This window comes from Microplitis mediator, chromosome 5 (genome assembly GCF_029852145.1).
Source record: "Microplitis mediator isolate UGA2020A chromosome 5, iyMicMedi2.1, whole genome shotgun sequence".
Taxonomy (NCBI): domain Eukaryota; kingdom Metazoa; phylum Arthropoda; class Insecta; order Hymenoptera; family Braconidae; genus Microplitis; species Microplitis mediator.
The window spans coordinates 10,269,374-10,285,634 of record NC_079973.1 but is presented as its reverse complement, the minus strand read 5'-3'; the positions used below and the strand labels follow the sequence as shown (position 1 = coordinate 10,285,634).

Here is a 16,261-nt window from a genome sequence, read left to right as displayed (position 1 = left end):
ATAGACTATTGTGTTAATTTTTAACATCAGCTACTTGTGTTAAAAATTAACAAAGGATATGTCTTAATTTTTAACACAGACGATTCGTTAAAATTCAAACACGAAATTCGGGTAAAACGTAACAGAAGTAAATTTAACACTTTTTAAATACCAGTGACCACACAAAATAAATGTTAATTTTTACAATTTTAAGTGTTAAATAGTAGATCGATTTAAAATTACCAAGTAACAAAGTGCAGTGTGTAGATTTAGCACAAAAAATTTAACACAGATACACAATATTTTTTCTGCTCATAAATATTTCCAATAACAATAAGATAAAAAAGTAAAAAGTTTAATGTAAATTTCAGGTCGTCCTGTGAATCAAATAAATAGCCGCCTTCACATCAAGGCTATCGTGTCTGGAACTAGATATGATAATAAAGATTCAACTCACGATCTTCTCAGCACCTTAACTCGCAATTCGCATGGGATTAAAATCAAACTCGAGCCCAGCTGCCGCTCGGAGCCAGAGCCAACTATAAAGTCATGTTTTCATGACTTTAAATGACCCTCTATTCTCAGTTAATTTTATTCAACGTGTAGCCATGAAAACCCTGTCCTATACCAACAATTTCTTCTAAAAAATATACAAGTATAAATATCCTACAGTACAACTAACTTTTTTTCTTTCTCTCGACCCGACAAATAAAATGGACGGTCGGTTATTGAGTTCAAAAGTTTCCAGTGCGTCCAGTTTAATTCCCAAACCTTTTGATACAAAAGATTCTTTAAATTGCATCAACTTTTTGTGTTCTGGGTCTTTGTCCGCTGGCCAGGATTCAGAGCAATAAAATTTCCGATCCCCGGACCTGTTTCCCAGCAACGGCACAGGGTGGCGCCAGGTTCCCGTGGCAAACTGACAAGGGTAGAATAGAGTAGCATTCAAACCGAGTCACACAAAAGCATTCCGACCTACGAGATGAGATTGTATTGGTGACGGTGGTGGAAAAGAAGAGGGAACGGAATGGCCGTTTGTGTTGGCGCATTGTAGCAGAGGGGTGGGTTTCAGCCCTGCGCATTGTGCGATCGCGCCCCTCCTGGGATTTAGTTTCATCCCCCGCATGCCATAGCCCGGGGTAGTTTTGGGCGCGAGCGAGAGAATAAACGAGTGTAAGTCAGCGTTTAAGAGAGAGGTCCGATACCATCTCTCCCCGTATTCCTGGTGATCGTCCGGGCGTCGTCGAGGCGGTCGCTGCGTGATTCGCACACATGAACTGGAGGACACCGGATTGAGAATATCATCGTGTGCCGCCGCGAGTGACGTACCGACTCTGAATCCCCTCGTTCCTGGTAGTCTCGGAGTAGTAGACGTTTCCAGTCGGACATCAGCAGCCGCGAGCTAAGCACGTTGTCACAAATTTTACCTGTTTCGCTTTTATTGTTCGAGCTTTGCTTCGGCACTTGCCCAGTCGGTTGTCCCTCAGTTGGCGAACTCGGTTGACATAAACAGGCGACTCATGATTTCCGTGAGGCTGCTGAGAGAAAAGTGAGTTGATGCCCGATAAAAAATAAGATTGTGGTGGGGGATCGAGACACCAGATACTGCCCAGCAAACGCCAACAACTTTATGTCAACAAGGTTAGTAATCATCTGGCTCTTGCTTTTCCATCATTGCTGTACATATTTTCCCAGAGTTACTTTTTAAATTTATTTTGGCGGTTTAATGTTAGAACGTGATATTAATCAGTGACATTTTAGACATACGTGGATTTTTTAAGACCTAAAAGCTGGTAGAGAAAGGACCAAACCGGGGAATCCTATTGGTCCCTCGGGGAATTCACTAGACCAACTGTGTTCCGTTCACACTAAAATTCATTCCTTTTCTCTCTCAATGACCACACATCGATTCGAGTCTACCCCTCTAAAATAACGTATATGCTTCTACACAAAATCCCTCTCATCCAGGCAAATATAACCCACGGTACGACCGCCTCTACATAATACTGCGAGTCATTAATAACTTCGGGTGATTTATGTTCACAGACAGATGCGATAGTTATTCAGTTTATGGACGAGATCTACAAGAGCTTTTTTGCACATGGCGTCGTTAAATTGAAACCAACAGTATTGAACTATTTACTGCTGGATAGTAAATTTCTCTATTGTAAAATTGGTAAGAATTTAAAAAATTGTATTTTTATGGTAAATTATTTGTAATTTATTTATTTATTTTTTATTTGTTTCAGATACAAACTGGAAAATGAGGAAATTCAAAGTCAATTACCTGAAGAAGATCCGGAAGTTGTGACACCTGGTGACTGATGACTAATGTGCGACTTCCTGTACGTATACTGAATGTATCCTGAGTGTATTCCTGTCCGGTATACCTTCAGTATACGTAACAGGAGGCTGCACTGATCTCCGATGGATTCTGCTGCTATTCGTTCTTTTTATTTGTTGAGGCATGCTATTTATCTTAAATAATTTATATTTGTGTAATATGACTTTTTATGCACTGAAAAAAGTTTTTACTCGATGACAGAAAATTTTTTCTGAAATCAACAAATTTTTTCTTTAATCAAAAAAATTTTTCTTGGTTCAAGAAAATTTTTACTCATCTCAAGAAAATTATTTCATGAATCAACAATTTTTTTCTTGAATCAACAAATTTTTCTTTTAATTAAAAAACTTTTTCTTGGTTCAAGAAATTTTTTCATGACTCAAGAAAATTTTTTCTCAAACTAAACAATTATTTGTTGATTCAAGAACATTTTTACTCGCCTCAAAAATATTTTTTCTTGAATCAAAAAATTTTTTCTTTAATCAAAACACTTTCTCTTGGTTCAAGAAAATTTTTACTCACCCAAAGAAAATTTTTTCATGAATCAAAAAATTTTTACTCACCTCACGAAAATTTTTTCTTGAATCAACAAATTTTTCCTGTAATTAAAAAACTATTTGTTGGTTCAAGAAAATTTTTGCTTAAACCAAACAATCATTTCTTGATTCAAGAAAATTGTTTCTTTTATCAAAAAATTTTTTTTTGGCTCAAGAAAATTTTTTCTTGCCCTGAGAAATTTTTCGCACTATGAATTAAAAATGAAAATTTTCTTGTTTCAAGAAAAAATTTTCCTTGAACGAGAAAAAATTTTTTTGTACTAAGAAAATATTTGTCAGAAGAAAATTTCTGTTTTCATTTTTCACGAAAAATTTTTCTTGTGTCAAGAAGTCTTTTTTTCTGCGTGGACTGAATGAAATTGTTTTTGATGATTTAATCAAGTGATGAATTAAAAAATAAAATAATTGATCATTAAATATATGAGTAATTAAAATAAAATTAATGTGAGCACTTTCAAGATAAGACTCAGCCACGCATATATTTTTAAATGTCTGATATTTATAGAAATGTTAGATAAGATAAGATAGATAAGATAACAAGAACTTTGTACTTTTGCGATGAGATATTTTGTGTTATTAAATTTATTTGTGTAATAGAATAATTGATGACTAATATATCAGGGCGTAAATATTTTTAAAAAAATTTTAAAAATAGAATTACTGTCTGTAAAAAAATTTTTTTATGTAAATTATAATTTATCAATTAATGTAACACTTTTATTTAAAGAATAATAAACAGTGACAGCTGAGTAGATAAAATTTTTGTAAAATCTATTGAATGTTTGAGTAATAAATTTTCATTTTAAAAGAAAATATGAAAATTTGTGTTTATTTATAAATAAAAACTTTTTTTCATTAAAAAAATATGTGACGTATTTATAAATGCTGGTTATTTTTAAATAATTTATGGTTTTGTGTCAATCTGGGTTACGTATTTTATAAAAAAATGGAAAAGTTTTATGGTAATTCATAGAATTTAAATTTTTGAAAATTATCATGAGTAATTTTAGTTTGAAAGCCCAAAAAAATAATATATGACATAAATAAGTTTTTTTTTTTATACATATAATCAATAGCCGACATAGAATTTTATATACAGAGAAAAAAAGATTTCATGCCTCAAAAAATTTTTTTCGCCCCAAGAAAATTTTTGTTTTCAATTCATAATGAAAAAATTTCTTGGGACGAGTAAAAATTTTTTGTACCGGAAATCCTTCTTTTTCTGGACCCAATTTTTGAGTAACAAAAAAATCTAAAAATTCTTTTAATAGGTGGTCCAATTTACCCCGATTAGATTAAAGTTTCTGAGACTGACTAAAAAATTTGATAATTTAATTTCATTTTAGCCGCATAAATGTTTTTACTATTTGCCATTTTTCTTATAGGGGAGAGTGGGGTAAAATGGGCCGCTTGAAAAAAGGGCTTATATGTAATCGAATGTAAGCCCATTTTGCACGCAGGGGCCCATTTTGTCACACTTTTCCTTATCAGTAGACGATACTAAAAAAAAACATTAATTTTTTCTAATCTTATTTATGAAAAAAAAAAAAATGCTTAATCATAAAAATTTTTTAAGTTCACCTCGAAATTCCGAAGCTTAATGTAAAGATTTTCATTTATTTCTAGTGTCTTTTATTCAAAATATTGCAGTCTTTCCTTCAACGCATAAATTTTTTGAACCTTTTAAAGGAAACTAAAACACTTCAGTCTCTAAAATTTTTATAAAGGAAATAAAGTACTTGGATTTACATTGAGAAAAAGCTTTAAGGTGTTATCGGATAAAAAGTATCATATTTTCAGAATTTTAACTTATCGAATTAAAAGTTTAATATTCAAATAGCATAATAGGAGTGAATTTTTTAGTGTAAATTATATTTATTCCCTGTAATTAGTAATCGTCAATAGTTTATAAGATTTCCATCGAGCTGCAAAAAAAAAATTTAGTTCTACTGATAACTCCTTTTTAGATCAAAAAGAATTTCTTGACCAAGAAAATTTTTTCTCGCCCTAAAAAAATTTTTGTTTTCAATTCATAATGCCAAAAATTTCTTGCGTCAAGAAATTTATTTTTTCTGTATTGATCTAATTTTAAAAATTTTCAACCTACATTTCAATTTTCCTTTTATGATCTACTCTGATGTATGTAGATTTAAAATTATCTTTTATAAGGCCTCAAAAACTCAAAAAATGGAAATTTTAAATTTATCCTGTTCGATAATTTGCATTAATCTAGGCAGATCTACAAAATTACTCCCAAAGAAAAGGAATCCTCACCATAAAAATTATTTTCATGACCCGCGAATTTTTTCATCAAAAAATTTTCCTCTTAAACCAGGAAAATTTGCGCTTTCCTTCCTAATCGCACAAAATATTCGTGGGCGAAAGTTTTTTTGCCGGACATAAATCTAAATAACGAAAGAATTAAATCTGTAAAGAATTTCAGGCGTAGATCTAATTTTTTCCCCCGAATATTGATCGATATTCGTATAAATATTTATAAGTGTAAATTTAGAAAAAAAATTTTCTCAGTATAGTTCTAGCGTACAGCGTAATTCTATTGTAGTAATTTACAGCTTAGAGTTAACTGCCTGGTACTCACGGTCTCAACGAAGATATTTATGATTTTAAAAGGGTTGGTGAAAGTTGCAAGAGTAATAAAAAAAGGACTCCTCAGTTTCGAAAGTTACTGAAAGAGTTTTCCCATAATCTAAGAGAGGTGGGAAGGGATGAAAATTTCTCTTTACCCGTACAGTCAAAGAGTTGGTCAGTTTTTTTTTATCTCGCAAACTCGAATCACCTAAGAATAGAGTCGAAATAAGTGACAAGAATCTAAAGTCCAAGTAAGTAAATTTTTTAATCTACTTCTCAAACTATCCGAAATATGAATTATTTGCTTGTAATATCAGTTCAAAAAATTTATAATCACATTCTTACTAAAAAGCTATAAGCTAAGAGACCCAGAGAACTAGCGTGAGTGTGGATAAAATTTTTCCAAGATCACTCTCGAATAAATCTATCGATTTAACTAATTCTTGTCATAATTGAAAGCTATTTGCTTAATGTAATTTTCGGATTATGTGATTGAAAGTTTGAATTTTGGGACTCACGTATGCAATCGATTGTTACATTTCTTGAGCAATTGATTTTTGGATCCATACTGCTTACGACTGGGAAATTGTTTTACTAAACAAATATTTCGATTCTTTAATCGATTTCTATCATTTTTATGACACTTAGAAAACTTCCATCATGATTTGAAAGTGATTACATGTCGAAAACAACTTAAATTTGAATTTTTCGACTTACACGGAAAAAAATAAATAGTAAATGCAACATGATGCAGTCTTGGTTAATAAACATGAGAAAATCATGTTGCATCCACATGATTTGTCATGTTTCGGCTACATGATAATCATGTTGCGGTAACATGAGAAAATCATGTGGCAGCAACATGATTTTCATGTAGCCTTAATAGCATTAAATTAAGCTGCAACAACTAAATATTTATGCTTCAGAAAAATTATTTATTATCAAGCGACTAGATTTTTTCGGACTTATAATATTGCAGAAGAAAATTAAAGTAAATTATCAAATTAAATCATTTGTAAATGATATTTTTGCTCAAAGGGTTAGAGGTAATCAGGATTTTCAAAAAATCGATTTTTTGCTTGATTGTTGCTTGATAATAAATAATTTTTCTGAAGCATAAATATTTAGTTGTTGCAGCTTAATTTTATGCTATTAAGGCTACATGAAAATCATGTTGCTACCACATGATTTTTCTCATGCTACCGCAACATGATTGTCATGTAGCCGAAACATGACAAATCATGTTGCTGCCACATGATTTTCTCATGTTGCATTTACTGTTTATTTTTTTCCATGTAAATTTTAGTCAACTAAGTCAAAACCTAGTCAAATTTGACTTTTTTGGCTTAAATGGACCCCAAGTAATTCAACTTATCCGAAACCGAGTCAAAAATTAATGAAAAACTCATTTAGTTTTGACTCACTTATGGCTAAATGGACCCACTTAGTATCTTATTCAAGTCACAAAAAATCAAATTTGATTTGGTTATGGTTTAGTTGATTTAAATTTAACTTAGAAAAGTCAAATTTTAGTTGTTTTCGCGACGCAGTTAATAATAGTCTACAAGGAGAAATTACTCTCGTTTGAAACGCTATGGTGTCACAGTAAAACCAGACCATTTTGGCTACTTTTCGGAAATTGGAATGAAAACATAGCAAAGATTATTATGGCCACAGCAAAATTTCCAATGGTTATCCATAAATTACTGTAACCATCATAAATTTTACTGTGGTCGTGTAGTAAAATTTGCATGTATTTATTTCAATTTCCGTATGGTGGTCAATATGGTCCGGCTTTACTACGACACCATAACAATTCAATCAAAAATAATTTCTCCCTGTGAATGGATCGTGATTTCCTTTTCTAGTGATAATAGAGCACTACCTCGATCGCGAAGCGGGTACGCTCTGACGCTTCGCGTTTGAGATGTGCTCTAGATTTAGAGACCGATTTATCTGCTAAAATTTATCGCAGTAAATGTAGAAGGTATTATTTGATGTACTGATTACAAGTCGAGTATTAATAAGCCTTTATTTTATTTACTTTTTTCTTCTCAATTTGTAATAAAATCACTATTAATAATCCTAAAACAATTGAGATCACACTAAAATAATACTAAATAAACATGATTGGCCTTATAAATATCACTTAAACCAAGTTTATAGTGACATAAAATCCAAACTTTACATCGACGTGTAGACAACATCACAATTTTAAAGTCCATTTAAACCGTAAACATAAAAAAAATTTATTTTTATTTTATTAAAAGTTTTCTCTGGATATTTTTTCTATAAAATCTTTGAAATGTCTTGCAACTGATAAATATGAGAGAATAGTTTAAATCAATGGTAATGTTTTTTTTTTCTTTATACAAATAAACAAACGGTCAACAAAAATTTATATGCACTGTCTTCGAAATTTTATCCCATTTCTCATGTTTATATGAAGTAGGAAAATAAATAGAGGCCCAATAATTTGGAAAAATTCCGCATGATTTCTATGAATGATATGAAATAGTTCATATTTAAATAATTTATTGTTCATTTGAATCATATAAGTACTAAAAAAAAATTCCCACTTACCCCCCTCCCCCCACCCTATTTTTAACGATACTGGATAATTTTGAAATGTTTCATATGTTTATTTTTGAATTATCTACATATCTATATTTATATAATTTATGAAGCTTGTGTAGATTTATGCTTATTAACATACGCAGCGCGATTTCTAACGATTGTCGATTTCACTAATTAGTATCTGCATTTAAATTAGAATACCTCGGGTATTTCTACTAGAAGCATTTCTATAGTAATTAAAAAAAATGTAATTTTACATATTTATTAAAATTATCTTATCAACAATCGACTTATTATACAACAAGTAACTTTATCTAGCAGAGTAATATCGTCAGCCCCCAAATATAATGACCAGACATTATTAATTAGTTAATTTTTTTCTTCATACACGTGGTCAGCAGATGGTCTAGGATGTAGACTGACAGTTTAATAGTCAATATAGATATTAAAAAAAATTTTGATAAGTCAGTATTCATAAATTTTTTTGAACCAATTATTACTTTCTTTGATAATGATATGAATTTTCAAAGACTGCATCAAAACAAAAAGTAAGATCACTCTGAAAACACGCGTGTCATCGAATTCGTCTTTTTCTTAAAGTTTATGAGCTAGATTAATAACATAAGATGTTAAAATTTATGTCTTTTTAATAAAATTTCAAAACTATAGTTGAGAAGGACCTTAAAAACTGGATACTTTCTATAATCAAATTAGTGACAATCACTATTTGGCAGTGAATAGTCACTTATCGCCAGTGAAAAGTATACCATTATTTGAATTACTAACATACTTTTCACTAGTAAACAGTGCGCACTGTATAAAAAAACTCGTTCCAACAAGATTCCAAAAAAGTTCCGCATGTGGACCTTCTAAACATGAGACAGATTAGAACTTCGAATGAAACTTTTTTGAAACGTTAATAATTTTAATGGTAAAAAAAAGTTTCTATGAGCAAATTTTGAGTCAAACAAGGACGTTCTTGGAAATTTTTTGGAATATTTTATGGACGTTTTTCTTTGTTCTATAAAAAATTCCAAAGTAGTGATTTTTGAACTATTTTGGCATGTTTCTGAAACGTCTTTTTTTTTTTTTAGTCTACAAAAGATGCAGAAGTAGTGATTTTGGAATGTTTTGGAATGCCTTTTTTAGTCCATAAAAAAGGCAAAATTGGTAATTCTGGAACATTTTTGGAATGTCTACATGAAATTCCAAAAAAGTTCCAAAAATGTCCTTTTTTTACTCTAAATTTGTTCATAAAAACTTTTTTTTACCATCAAAATTACTAACGTTCCAAAAAAGTTCCATTCGAAGTTCTAATCCGTCTCATTTTTAGAAGTTCCACATGCGGAACTTTTTTGGAATCTTTTTGGAAAGAATTTTTTTTACACGGTAGTTAAGAAATCATTTTTTCAGACATGATTCCTTTACTAATAAGGAACCATTTCTTAAATAGTAAGAAATGATTTCTTAAATACTAAGAAATATTTTTAAATGCTAAGAAATCTTTCTATCAGTGTTGTAAGATATATTAATAGAACTATATTTTTACTTGGAAATTTTATCCGGGGGTCAAAATGAATGGGATCGTTTTACAGTTTAAGCCTTCTGCAGCATTTTTTAAGTTCACAATGCATGTAATTGTTTGCTATGAATAAAAATGATGAAATAGTGATCGAAACATTGTCTAATATTAAGTTTTTTCATTTTCAACACAAAGAAATTTTCATGGAAAAAATAGTTCTGTAAATTTTCCAAATCATTTTTTCTGTATTGATCCTCCCCAAAATATACCATCCCCCCTTTATTTTAATAATTACAGAATATATCCATAAATATCGCGTATTTCCAATTTATGAATACAAAAAATATGTCCCGAATTTATTCAAATGTCCCCCGATCTATACACATTAGATTACCATGAAAGTTATTAGCGAATATAAGATAAGCCCAGCAAAATTTAAACACTTCGGTCTGGCGGGGATCATGCGCGGATACAATTTAGGAGCCTGTAGTTGTACCAGTACTAGGTGTAAAGACAGCAGGTCGTAGCTGCTAAGATCCAAAGAGAGTATGAGAAAGAGAAAAGCGACTGTAGTTAGCAGCAAGTGTATGAGAAAGTGAGATGATAAAATATCTCTTCCAGCCAATGAGACGGACTCTTTTGGTGGCCCAACCCCGTAGGCAACATGGCCGCTTGTAAAAGGGAGCTTTAATAAGGGTTTAGTTGGGTCAGTCCTTTTGGGTTGCGGTTTTCTGTGAGAGTGAGCAAGACAGAGCACAAGAGAGTGCCATGATTGCGAAAGTGCAAGAAGAAGAAGAGCACACTTGCAGAATTAAATGGGTGGAGTTGCTCCGTCAGCCATCATGAGATGCTGCGACCGCGATGAGATGAAACTTAACTGGAGAATGGAAACCGGGTCTCCCACTCTATTCACTGTATCATTTTCTCTTCTCACTCGCTAAAAATTAAACCTGGTGCATATCCATAGATAAAGACACTCACGAGAAACATGTGAGATAACGGTTATTAATATATGCCGTTATATATTTTACTACTTCCGTAAACTAGGTGGTCTCTCGTTGGCATTTTTCCATATCTTTGAATCTTCGTTAAGTTACACTGAGCTCGGAAAATGTCTGGCTCTATCGTAGGGCCGCATTTATAAAGAAAAAAAAATGGTATCGCAACAGAAAATTGATGACTTGTTAAGATCGTCTATGTCACAGAAGTTTTGTTTTACAAGAAAAAAATATATAAGTGCGGGCATTCTTAAGTTAAATGCTGGAGAAAAATCAAGATTGTAATATTTAACTCACTTGTATCCTACTTATTTTTTATATAATGTCCATCGAACAACATAAATTTGAAAAAAAAAAATTACCATTTTACTAGAAAGATACGGATCTGATCAAAATTATATGAATTTTGGGTATCGATTTGAGAAAAAATTTATTGTTTGACGTCAATGAATGACGGAATTCAATATTGAGCAGCATTAGTATTTCCGGTATCAGAAATTGATGTCTAGTAAATTTTTGAAGTTTCAAAACAGAATTTTCGGAAATCAAGAATCTTTTGGACACAAAAAGAAATGATTTTTTGTGGAAGAAATTTTTTGCGTCATGAAGGGGAAATAAAAATTTTAGGGGCGTGAAAAAAATTCTTCAAGAAATCTTTTTTTCTGTGCATGGTTTTGAGTTTTTGCTCAAATTAAAAATTTGAAAAGAAAATGAAAATATCATGGTAATGAAATTTAAAAAAACATATGAGTGGAAATCGATGTTTAAGTGGAAAGAATTTTTCAAATTTTCATAATCTATGACCACAGATTTATGTGTGTACGTAAATTTTCATTTAATTTTATCTGTTAAATAAGTGGAAGTTAAAAGAAAATAGTTTTATGTTTCCTAATGGCTTCTTATCAAAAAAATTTCTCAGGATATAGGGAAGACATTGTTGTGATTTCCCTGAGTAGGGGGAAAATGTTCAGTGGTACCACTTTGCTCAGCTATCTCATTTTACCAAGATTTTACTTCAAAATTTCCGATGATAGTTGATGAAAACACCACAATACATAGTTTCCTTCCACCTCGTGAGTCATAAACTGAAAAAGTCTACTATTTCAAAGCTTTAGCTATTTTTTACATAATTATAAGCAAACTGGATAATAATAAGAAAAAGCATCAATAAATTTGATAAGATCGATATCTAGGCTTACATTTTCATTGACAATGCCGTTTTCATCGATTTTTCATTAAGGAACTTCTTAAAGTTCTATAGTTTGGCGTCGCAAGTCAGAGGCGGATGAATAAGCAGTCAATACACAAGTGTTGTATGAAACCAAAATAAAGTTCCACTTTGAACTTGGAAATTTGAACTTTGAATAATTTAGTATTTCTTTCATCAAAAATAGTTTTTTTTTATACAATTAGTTCTTTCATGTTTTTCATGTTTCATTCATAAAAGTTCAAATTTACCAAAGGTCAAATTATCAAAGGTCAAATTACCAAAGGTCAAATTACCAAAGTTCCAATTGTCAAGTTCAAATTGGTATCAATTGGTATCAATTTCCTTCACCCCAAAATCATCTACTTTAAATTTAAACCACTTTCCAAATGATCAAAAGTGTTATTAATGCAATGATCTATTTTTTAATTAAACCCACCCGGACCGAATGATTTGATCTATTTTGAACCAAATCAAAAGTTTGTTATTTTTATTCAATTTTGGTTTCTGTTTGTATGCAATTAACATGGGAAATTACTTAAGTTTTGACTGTACTACTCCTCATTAGACTGTCATCAATCATTTTTAGTCTGCTTTGGTCACCTCTATATTAAAATTCGAATTTTTCTGTCTATTAAACTTTTAGCCTGTTTTTGATCGTCTATAAAAAAAAATTATAAAACTACTCTGTAACGACAACATCATACTTACTCTCTAAATCTGAAACAGTGTATATACACTACTTTTCAGTGATTTTCACTGTTTCAGACTTAGAGAGTACGTTGATTTTACATGATCCTGAAGTTCACAGATACTTAACAATTTTCGAATTTATTTTCAACTGATTATTTACGAAAAAAACAAAATCTAAAAATATGCACATGTAGTGAATTAAAAAAACTATAAGTGCAATTTTTTCAAATATTTTTTCTTTTATAATCTATTGCTTTAAAAAACATCTAAAAATTATCAGACGTCGGTTAACTTCAGTATCATGATTTTACATGAACTATCAAAAAATATGAATTTTTTCATAATTTTATCTGCTAGTGTTACATTTCGTTATTTGTAATAACATTTATAAATTTATGCAGTTTTTTTTTTTCAATTTTTAGTAGACTATTTTTTCCATGCATCGACAAGCAGTAAAAGACATATTTTCTATATATAGGTTGTAAGAGTATATATATTTGTATAATGACAAAAAATATTAGAAAGTTAGTCTTCAAATGTAAATGATTCATCTTACATTTCAATTAATTTCAAAAAATATTTTCTAAACAATCAAAATAAATTTAATTCTCGAATATTCTTCATTTTATCAAAGGCTGTAATTTTTTGAAAAAAAAATGTAAAATTTTTTATCAAATCAATGAAATAATGACTGATATTTGCATGGATTAAAATATATATGATATTATTTATCAATAAATAACATAAATTTGAAGGCTACACATGTATATTTTTACCGTTATGACGTGAAAAAATAATTTCGGGTAAAAATATTGTAAATCAAAAAAAATAAATATGATAATATGACTTGTAATTTTTGACTGATTCATAATCAACGATCATTTTGAATTTTAAGTTGAATAATGTTGATATTACATAAAAAAAAGTCAATAATTGCCAGCAAAATACACACCGATGAAGTCGTAATCAATATGACTGTCATACATTTGTCTTTTTTTATTATACGTAACAGCTAATTGAAAAGTTTAATCTAAACTTTAGTTACTTTCGCACTTGGTGGCATCATTATTATCAATTTTTTACCAAAAAAGAACCTAGTGCCATTCTGAGATGTCTTAAAATATCTCGCCAACGAAAACTTGCTAATAATTGACAATTATTTATTGGAATACCAATTTCTTTATTTAAATTTAAAAACTTGAGTGCTGCTGATAATCACCAGTCGTAAACTACTCGTTATGTCAAATGCGATTTGATCTACACACTTAAATTAGCCTTTTTATTAACTTATTCAATAGTTTTCGCGATAAAAAAGAAGTTTTAATGAAACATTTAACTAAAACTTACAAAATTTGAAACTCAATGATAATTTATAAGATCTCGTTATATTTTGATTAATTAAAATTTTTTTGTGTGATTAAATACACTCAGAAAATTAAGTAATTGTGTTTATTATGCTAAATTTTTAATTCGAATCATTTAGAATGATTGGAACATTTTTCAATGCGAAAATAATTAGTGTTGTAATTTTTTTTAATAGAATTAATAATTATTGAATGATAACTTCTGCAATAAATTTCATAACAGTTACTATCAGAATGGTAATTAATATTATTGATTGCAATGAAAAAATTGATCGAAAATCCATTAATTTTCAAGTACTGCTGCAAAATTGTAAATTTTCGAATACAAATATGATGACAAACATACTTAAGTTTTATTTAGAAAATTTTTACAAAAAAATGACAATTTTTTAACAGTTAAAATACAAATATTAAAATTATTTATATTATAAACTCTTGATTGGCGTACTAGCCCTATTTTAATTTTACTTTCAAATTGTAAACAAATATTTTCTATTTAAATCCATAATTTAGTAATGTACATTTTATTGTTCAAAATTTTGAAATAAATTACCGTACAGTCGTCTAGATCAGCGTAAAATAAAAATTTCCAAGCGAGAGAGCTTCTGTCAACATCTTTGAATGATTGAGTATGCGATTCAAAATAACAATCATTCAAGTACTGAGTAATAAATAAAATTTGGTCATTATTAACATTTAGTATTTTTTGAACTTTGTAACTATTATAATTTCTGATGGTAACTGTTACCATCTGGATTGTAAATGTAACTATTTAGAATAATAATAATAATTAACTCTAGTTAACATACAGGATCGTAACATTTATTATAAATACGGTGAATATTACAATCTAGATGATTTATACAATCATCTAGATAATATTCACTAGAAATTTTACCATAACTAGATAGTAGTGTCTATTATTTAATTTTCTGTGTATATTTTGATATTTGATCACTATTTAATTAGTCACTATAGTGACCTATAGGTGACAGTTTAAGTGTCAATGCTCAATTAATTTGATATTTGAAATTTAATGATGCACCAAAAAACAGGATTTCTTATTGCAAAATATTTTCCCTCATCCTAAGAAGTTTATGCATCATAAGTTAAAAAAATGAATTTTCTTGGGCGAGATTAAATTTCTTGGTCCAGAAATTTTCTTAGAATTACACAAATTTTTTTGTGGCCAAGAAAAAATTTCTGGGGGTACGAAATTTTTTCTAGTCCTAAGAAAATTTTAATTTTCAATTCATAATGCAGAAATATTACTTGCTCCAAAAAATCCTTTTTTTCCGTGTGTATCAAATTTTTTACTCTGGTATTATATATTTTTGAATTTGTTAATGCAGCTTATATTTTTTTCTGTTCTAAAATGTGTTGAACAATGGTACTCCGTACAGCCGGGAACGGATTTAGGGTGAATACAGTATTTATTTCAATCAAAATTTACTTCGTCACTCGCAGCTTAGGAATTTAAAAAAACATTTCGTGTACGGAATAAACAAAGAGTTCTTTTATTTCCATGATCCAAAATTACTAAGAAATGCATTCAATGTTTTACAAAAAAAAATGGTTTATTTTTCTAACTGAGCAGCACGTACTGAGTTTCAAAGCTTCCTTTAAAAGAGCTTTAAAAGGACACACTTAAGACGAGTGTAATAAAAACTTTAATTGGTTGTAAACTGTCAGTCTTAAATGGTGGCACTAAAAATATTGTGTCTTGAAGAAGAAAAATTTAAAAATAACTAAGTGATATTTTTAAGCTCGGTAATCTACAACGGCGGAAATTAAGGTTTCAAATTTAAATTAACATATGTTTTATTGGAAAAATGAGTTATGGGCACAAAAAGTAAATATACTTCATTTTCTTGATATTTAAAAATAAAATTATTAAATAGTGTAGGGTAAACTTCGGAATTACATCACTAGAAAAAAATACGATTTGAAATGATCTTCACAAAAATTGCTGCAGAGTTATTTTTTGTCACATGTCAGTTGTTCAAAAGACGCATTCCTTTTGATGTATATTCTTAGTGTTATGATCTAAAAATACTATTATTTTTATGTCTTTTTCAATAAAAAATAAAAAAAATTTAGTGAATTATAGTAACGTCAATGTGTAGGAGGCCAAGGCATACCCGAAAAAACAGAATATAGCCGCAGCATCGCGACTGTGACAGTTCGAATTTTTTATAACTGCCGCAATACTGCTGCACCATGACCGTGATGAGCAAAAAAATTTACCGATCACTGCACCACAGCTGCACAACAGTAAATAACCATACTTTAAAACATAAAATATATTTTGCAAAATCAATGTATGATCCTATTTTTGCAAAATAAATGCATGACTCCGTTTTTGGAAAATAAATGCATGTCCCTATTTTTGCAAAATAAATGCACGACCTAATTTTGCAAAAAAAATGCA

At 29.7% G+C, this 16,261-nt stretch overlaps 1 protein-coding gene and 1 long non-coding RNA gene across 6 annotated transcripts in view; one reads left to right on the top strand and one right to left on the bottom strand.

Moving 5' to 3' along the window:
• LOC130668593 (homeotic protein ultrabithorax) overlaps nucleotides 1-16,261 on the bottom strand; it is a 639,564-nt gene that overhangs the window by 532,371 nt on the left and 90,932 nt on the right. The window lies entirely within an intron of this gene.
• LOC130668602 (uncharacterized) lies at nucleotides 1,329-2,809 on the top strand. Its single transcript, XR_008990057.1, has 3 exons — nucleotides 1,329-1,620; nucleotides 2,026-2,155; nucleotides 2,229-2,809. It is a non-coding gene; the product is annotated as an uncharacterized LOC130668602 (long non-coding RNA).